This window comes from Pipistrellus kuhlii, unplaced genomic scaffold, assembly GCF_014108245.1.
Source record: "Pipistrellus kuhlii isolate mPipKuh1 unplaced genomic scaffold, mPipKuh1.p scaffold_m20_p_6, whole genome shotgun sequence".
Lineage (NCBI taxonomy): Eukaryota > Metazoa > Chordata > Mammalia > Chiroptera > Vespertilionidae > Pipistrellus > Pipistrellus kuhlii.
This window is the reverse complement of record NW_023425562.1, coordinates 49,310,368-49,318,653: the sequence shown is the minus strand read 5'-3', so window position 1 is coordinate 49,318,653 and position 8,286 is coordinate 49,310,368. Positions and strand designations below refer to the sequence as shown.

At 39.9% G+C, this 8,286-nt stretch overlaps 1 protein-coding gene across 3 annotated transcripts in view; it reads left to right on the top strand.

Annotated features, from left to right (window-relative positions):
- Nucleotides 1–2,742: 2,742 nt before the first annotated feature.
- The window catches only part of RAB27B (RAB27B, member RAS oncogene family), a 54,072-nt gene continuing 48,528 nt past the window's right edge, over nucleotides 2,743–8,286 (top strand). For all 3 annotated transcript variants that reach the window (XM_036417896.2, XM_036417893.2, XM_036417894.2), the window contains exon 1: nucleotides 2,743–3,020. The gene's annotated coding sequence lies outside the window, so the exon portion shown is untranslated. The remainder of the gene's footprint in view (nucleotides 3,021–8,286) is intronic.

Sequence of the window (8,286 nt, the reverse complement as noted above, 5' to 3'; positions counted from 1 at the left end):
GGATGGGAAGCTGAAACATGTGATCAATTTGCCATTTTTCACTAGAAACCTCCATGTACATTTATGTTTACCCCTGCACTAGGTTTATTGGATGATAAACCTCCTGACAGAAATTATATCTATTTAATTTGTGCTGCATCAACGTCAGGGATAAGAAGGCATTTATTTTGTATTATGTCACAAGATGCTATCACCTGTTTCCCTGGTTTTCCAGGGTTTTTTACTCTGCTCTGGTCTGTTACCTCTATTCAGAGTGGCCTTTCTGAGTGACCAAGCATCCTTCTTCTCATGCTCTCCTACCACCCTCGCCTCCTCAGCACCATTTCCTTAGGGGAGGAGTGGAAGGTGGGCTCTCTGAGTAGCTGAGCAGCATCACTCTGCAACACGAGTGCCTCTGAGCTTCAGAACCTGAAAGACAGGACCTACAGGGCAAGTGACTGCAAGAGAGCTGTCCCTGCAAGAGTTGACCCTAGCTGGCAGCTGACACACTTAAGTAGGGGAGGGTGACCAGGAGAGCAGGCCCTAGACTTTCTCACAGCAGGGACTGTTCCTAGCTAGCAAGGAGGCAGTACTGTGTAGTGACCACCTTGAGCCCTGCCTTCAAGATCAGAAGATCTGAGTTCTACATTTAGGGACCTTTGTGATTCTGGGCACTTTCTCAACCTCAGTTTCTTCATTCTTAAAATGGGGACAATATAAATGATAAATGACTTTCCTATTTCAAAGCAATGTCATGAAAGTTAAATGAGATGTTCTATGGGCAAGAGCCTTATAAACTCTACTGCATTCAGGAAAATATAGCCATTCGGATTCACGTGAGTGAACATATGCAATGGGTGAAGATTATCGTTGTATAGCACAGATAATTATTTTAAACTAGTGACTTGGTGCATGGATTTGTGCACATTGAAAGGAAATTAATTAGGAGGTGGCCAGGACTGGGTGAGATGGGCCAGGCATGCCCTGGAGCCAACACCCAGTGGTCCCTCCCTGGCCAGCTGCCTGTGGGGTGGCGCCATGGTTTGAAAGGCCTCTGTGGAGTGAGTGGGGCCCCTCTGGCAGGTGGGGTTCCACAGCCTGGCCTAGGAGATCGGGCTTAACTGGCTCTCACACATCCCCCGAAGGGTCCCAGAGTGCGGAGGGCACTCAGCAAAGTTGCTGTTGTACTGGGTGTGGAACGCAAATGCAAGTGTGCAGCAAACCAGATTCGGGGCCCATAGTGCCCCAGCAATAACATACTCCACGGCCGAAGGTGGAAGTACACGTGGTCCCTCAAGGAATTGGGCTCCCTCCTCTCTGTTTCAGGGTGTGTCACCTGAGAACCACCACTGCCAAGTCACTGCAGCTCAGCAGCTCCTGTGTTGAACACCTGCTCCCTTGTGGACAGGGCACGTCATAGCGATGGTTGGATGGAAGGAGGAACACTTAGCATATTAGCCTTTTATATATATAGATTAATGTACTATGTATAGTGCAATACATCCAAGTTTGTTATGTTTAGTCTTTTATCTCTTTCCAGGCCCCAGAACAAGTGTGGACACACACTTGTTATATAGTTAGATATTGTTCATGAGTGTGAAATAGATTTATCACAAATATAGATTGCCAGCATACAGTATATGTTTTGAAAATCTACAACCTGAACCTCTTATACTTTCTCCTGGTTGATCAGAATAATTTATATGAATTAGACTTTACTTTGAGAGAATAAAGTAGATAAGTGCCACCAAAATAATAAACTTAGCCAACATATGCAAAGCATTTTCTGTGCTACACATTGTTCTGTGCACATTACTGATCTGAACTTATAACCCTATGAAGGTTTTTTATTATCCCCATTTTCAAGATGGGACCATTGAGACACGGAAAGTAGAACTTCTTCCATATTTTCCTATAGAATAAACAAATTCTTTTGGGGTCAATGCTCCTCTTCTCCACTACTTTGCTATTGTTTGTGTTTCATTTTGATTTTGGGGTATTCCCTTACCCCCCCTCACCCGACAGCACTTCCCCAGGAGACACTTCCTAGCTGGTTCTCTAAGCACTCATTTCCTTGTTGACCATCATGAGTGCAAGCAACAGGTTGGGAACTTTTAAATATTTTTCACAGAGTAAGAAATAGCTGCTATCCGATGTATATGACCTGGGATTCCTACCTTTACATTAGTCTGTAAACTAGGGGTGTGAGTCTGTCTGAACTGTGAGCTCAAGGGAGCCAGTCAGGATCCCTGTTGTGGGTGAATCAAAGTGTCCAGGATAGGGTGTGCCACATAGTAGGTTCAGTGCCTGTGTGTCCTCCTGATTCTGTTTGATCTCTATTTGCTAACCTACTGATCTCTGAAGTGCCTAGGAGGCAAAGCTTAGCCTGTGCATACTGATGAATGTATGCATAGCCACAGATCCTCACTTTTAAAACAGGAATTTCGAGCTGCCCTTCCATTTCCTTGGCCTTTCTCTGTTCTTCACTGGCAATTTCTCACTCTCTATAGTTAATGAGACATTCCCGAGGGAGAGAATGAGAATGCAAGGCGTTGGGAGCAGTTCTCACAGTGCCCTGGGCTCTCTTTTGATATATATCAAAAGAAAAGCCAGGGAAATAAGGAATAAAAATGAGCTGCTGCGAGGGCTCGAGGCTGCACTAGGAGAATTTAACCAGGAGCCAAGCGCCTTTGAGTCACAACCAAGATTGGCCCGAGGTGTGTGCTCTGCACATCCGCCTTAGGAGCCGGAGACACGCCTTCTTCTCACACAAACCTCCCAGAGCCAGGCGGCTGTGCGGACCCAGGGGTGGTGCTCGAGTCGCTGTCCAGACAGACGGGCAGGGGCCGGGGACCGAGCCGGAGCCACAGGTTGGCAGGAGAAGGAGCCGCCTTCGCGATGGTCGCCCTGTAGAGCAGATCCCGCGTCAGTCCCCGCCGGAGTGGAAGCCAGCCCCGGAGTCCCAGCTCCGGGAAGGGGAAGGGGAAGGAGCCGCTGCAACCTGACACCAGCCCCTCGCGCCCGGGAAACTTCGCGAGCTGGTGAGTCGGGTTGTGCTGTTGGAATGTGTTCCCACCCACTCAGGGCATCTCAGCGCCCGGCCTTGGAGAAGGAAGTGAGACGTGGATGAGGCGAGGGGAGCCTGGCCGGTGTGAGCGCTGAGAGCCGCAGAGCCTGCCCGCAGGGATCCTAGCCCGAGCGGTGGTGTGTGTGCGTGCGGATGGCAGCAGGCAACTAGCTGACTGTCTTTTTTTTTTTCTTCTTTTTTTTTCTTTTTTCTGTATTTGCATTTCAAACAGCTGGTGAGGATTAAAAAACTGGGCACCACCGTGGCAATTTCCTTCTCAAACAACAACCAAGGATTAATAACGATGATGATCGTTAATGAGAACGTGTTTAGAGTTTCATGTCAGGAGAAGTCATTTAGGGAGGCGGGCCAGGCAAATGCTCACACATGTCTTTGCCCTTCCTCAGGTGAAAGAGAAGCAGAGGATGAAAAAGTAAATTCAGTCCAATGTTTTGCTCAGTTGTGTTGTTCCTCCCGCGCCCAAAAAAATATTCTGATCCAAGTGTTGCGGTAACAAGGTGTGAGCAAATGTATACCTTCAAGTGGTGACACTATATTAGCTTTCAAGAGTTTCCCACCCAATACAACATAATCTGAAAATTATTGAAGCAGGTGAAATGTGACTAGCAAGGGAACCTAGAGGCTGCCTTCCTAGGAAAAATGTATGTTTGGTTAAAGTCACTCTCCTATAACAAGGTCTGAAATTAAGGGTAGAAGATTCCAGTTGTTTAAATGGTTAACTTAAGCCCAATTTAACAACATGTAGTTTCAGGATTATTAGGAACAAAACTATTATTTAACATAGTAATAGCTATGAATTTTCTCTTCAGTTCTGTTTAAGAGAAAATTTTGTGGTTTAAAAAAATATTTAGTTACTTTCATGCATATTCAGTAATATAAAATCATATATGTATCATGTACATAGTTTATAGTTTTACATTTTAAAAGTTAACAGAAAAGATAGACTTAGCATAATAGCCTAGGTATTTAAGTTTATTGAATTGTCAAGTTACTATAAAGTTCAAATAGTAGTATGAAGTGATAGATCCATTCCCCCTAAATATATTTCATAGTTTCCTAACATAATCCTCTACCCAGATGGATCAGTCTTTCTGGAAAGAAAGGGGGGATTCTTACAGATGACAAAAAAAGAAAAGAAAAGAAAAAAGAAGTATTGTTGGTAGTTTGATATTAATGAGGCATTTCTGTTTAAGAAATGACTATGGCCTCCTATGAAATGTTACCATCATTGATTTCAAAAGGAAAATAAAACATTGCAGATGAAACTGGATGGGCCTGTTCTCACAGTTGCCAACAAGACATAAAGGAATCTGTCATAAGTGAGCAAACCACTCTCTCATGGGTTGTTTCTGGAACAGGAATACTTGACCTGATAGGGAAGGTAACCCTAGGATAACTGATCATCTCAGCTCATTGGCACACCAGCTTTTACTAACATTATCTGCTGGTGTCTGAATTGCTTTTCATGTATTGAACTACTCTTCTGGAAAAGTGGAAGTCATCCAAAGCCCCAGGTGGTTCAGAACAGAAATCTGCTCTTTTCCCACCCTCACTTGGAGATTTCGGGTTAGTTATTTTTTTTTATTTTTAAATCATTAGAGCATGAAATGTAGGCCAATTATTTACATAAAACTCAGCTCATAGTTAATCCAGTTTCTTGAGTTGAATCATCAAGGCAGGTTAACCAATAGTTAAGCTCTTGAGCAAGTAATGCAATGTTGAGATGCAGGAAAACAATTATAGTAAAAGCAGACAGGACAAACAAGTTGTTTTCCATATCAAATATGTCCCTTTCTAAAGATGATGATTAAAGGACAATTATTTTTTTGCTCATTGTTAGGTGTATAGGGAGCTTGAGTTCATTATATGGTTGTAGGAAGTAGGACTATCACTAAGGGCAGTAAAACCCTATTGTAAACCTCATAAATGAAGTTGAGACTATTAGTTCCCCATAAATGGAGCTCAGAATATTACTTACTTTGCTTTGTACCTTTTGCAATCATTACTCATATTCCCTAAATATTAACCTTTTCTCATAGGCCCTCCTTACATGAAGAAAACTTGATTAGAGTGTTGATAATGAGAACAAAATTCTGTTTAAAAAATAGCTTGAAGTATCTTCAGTTAGACACCTAAGTTAATAAAGAAATGAGCAATTATGGAAGTTTCAATGCTATTAAAATATTTAAAGTATAATCATGAGAGTGACCTGGGATGGAGAGGAAGGCTTGGTGTGATTCAATGGTCCAGAGAGAGCCTCAGGGAGGCCTTCATTTTATTTGTTATATATTTTTATTTTTAATCCTCATCCAAAAATATTTTTTCCATTGGCATTATTATTATTATTATTATTATTATTATTATTATTTTGAGAGAGAGAGAGAATGGTAGGGAGGGAGAAGGAGAGAGAAAAGGAGACAGAGAGAGGGAAAGATTGGTTGCATCCTACATGCACCTCAATTGGAGTCGGGGATTGAACCTGAAACCCAGGTATGTGCCCTTGACGAGGAATCAAACCTGTGACACTTCGGTCCATGGCCCGATAACTGAGCCACATGAGACAGGGCAAGGCCATCTTTTTAAAAGATCACTATGGCCTCAGTGAAGAGAACATATTATATGGGGATCAGAATAGACCAGTTAGGAGGGTATTCCAGTAGGCCAGAGATGACCTACTAAAATAGGTGGAAACAGTGATCCGAGAGAGCAGTGGATAAATTCAGGAAGTATTTGAAGCCAGAGATAATAGGACTTGCTGACTAATTGGATAAAGAATGGGAATGAAGGAAATGAGAAAACAAAATGATCACCCAGTTTTTTGCTGGAGCTATCGGGTAATGGTAAAGCCATTTCCTAAGATGGATAAAGAAAAACAATTCATTTCCAGACCTTTAATATTTTTAGGTATCCAAGTGGAAATGTAAAACTGGGCTTTTGGATATAACCTCCTGGAGAACTTGGGAGAAGTCATAGGCAAATAGAGAAAGTTAAGAATCAAGTGCCCATGAAGGCTATTTCCAGCCATGATCTTGAGGACATCACCCAATTTGGAATCATTGGCAGCTTTGACAGAAGATGGAATTTAAAAAAAAGAAAAGAAAAGAAAAAGAGTTCAGATAAATTAACTAAAAAAAAAAAAAAAAAAATTGGAATTAGCACTTCCCATTATCCCAAGAAAGATACCACTAGAGCAGTGTTTCCCAAACTTTTGACATATGTGTACCCCTTCTATAATTTTCGTAACGCTGTGTACCCCTCGTAATCATGAGAACGTAGAATTAGGCGCAGCTAAGCATGGTGCAGTGCATATCCCCACCAAACTCCAGTGCAACACCTACCCCCACCAAACTCTTCCCGTACCCCTGGGGGTACGCATACCATATTTTGGGAAACACTGCACTAGAGCAATTCATGATTATACAATACATAAGAGATTTTAATCAGATCTATTTTTTTAAAAAAAGGCTTGTAGAATTGGTGAACCAAGGAACACATAATTAAAAATACTTACAAAGGTGTTAAATGAGCTGTAAGTATAGTGAGGAAGAGTAAAACTCAGAGTGGACTGAAATTTGGGGGGAAAAAAATGCTAAGGACAGCCCCAAATTCTCCTAGTGTTATTTAGAGCAAAGCAGTGAATAAGGAAGTTAATGGATGTGAAAGAAAGTGTTATTCTCAGTGCCTATTGCTTTCTTCTTCTTTCTAATGAAAAGAAATAGCGTTCAAAAACAGGAAGGACAACACTAAAACAAAATTAAAATCAAAGAAATATGAGAAGTTATTGTGACTGCAAGCAACTTTTTCAAATATAAAAGAGTAATGGTGGGGGCAGCCAAGAAGACTTGTCTAAAGAAATAGTGTTTTCCTTGAGATATAAAGGCTATCTGGGTGTCAGTCTGGTGAACAGTTGGAAGAGAACAATTCAGACAGAGCAAAAGTATCCGCCAAGTTCCTGGCTTGGGAAATAGCTTGATGCATTCAGTGAGCTGGCAGAAGAGTTCAGAGAGTGGGAAATAGGCAGAGAGAGACACACAGTGTGGCCAGAAAGACATTTGGGAAGTCATAAGTGTAGGTAGTTCTCTAAGACTTAGTTATTCTAGGGATGGTTTGGATTGGGAAATTGGACTAAATGACCTTCCAAAACTGTGATTCTATAAATATAAGAACACAACTTGTTTGATGTTTGATATATATTCTAGATCACAAATTAAGAGATAGTAGTGAAAGTGTAGTTAATGAAGTTGTAAAAAAAATAACAGATCAAAGTAAATTCAGTTGTAGTTGCCATATAAACCAAATGTATAATACCCAAAAATGCAGAAAGAAACTTTTTTAGTAGGTAAAACAAAATCAAGGCTATCAAGCATCACCCACATAATTTTGGGAACAATTTCAGAGAAGGCTAATTAGATCTCATAAATTAGTAAGGTTTATATAAAAATATTAAGAAAATCATCACTAATAAAATATTGTTAGTGCTGAATAATATAGCTATCAATATGAAATTAGTCTCCAAAGGTTTGATTTTTCTCCTGTGTGAAAGAAAAATGTTAATTATTTTAATATCTCTATTGTCTAGCATTAGACCCAGATAACATATAATTTTTGCTTAATGTTTTTAGTTCCTTTCTCATTTTTTCTTTGTATATTTCCTCTCTTCTTTCAATTATTTACCTATCTACCCATTTAGACAGGTAGATAGATAGATATCCATAGATATTGAAACATGCACATACCTACACACAGAGAGAATAAAGAGAGAAAGGCAACTACATATATATATATATATATATATATATATATATATATATATATATTCTAAAAAGGAAAAAATTCATTTTAAAAGGCTTAGAGAAATAAGTACAACATTTTATTTTAATCTTTTTTCTGTAGTACACATTTTTTAAATTATAGTGATCCTGGGATCAACCCAATATGTTTTCTTGTGCTTCTCTCTTTAACTTGCTCAGAAAATTGAAATTGTGTACTAAATCTGACCTGAGGGATACACCAGAAAAAAAAAAATAATTAGAAAAACAAAATTGCTTTGTATTCTGTTTGTTTAGTCTAACTTAGGCAAGGACCTCACAGCCTAAGTTTGTTTAAAAAAATTACTCAGTTCTTGTGGTCTATTATTCAAAATATGCTCTTTTCGTAAAAAAAAAAAATACTGCTGGTTAATGTTCTTGGACTTGTCAAAATATTTTAAATATAGAACA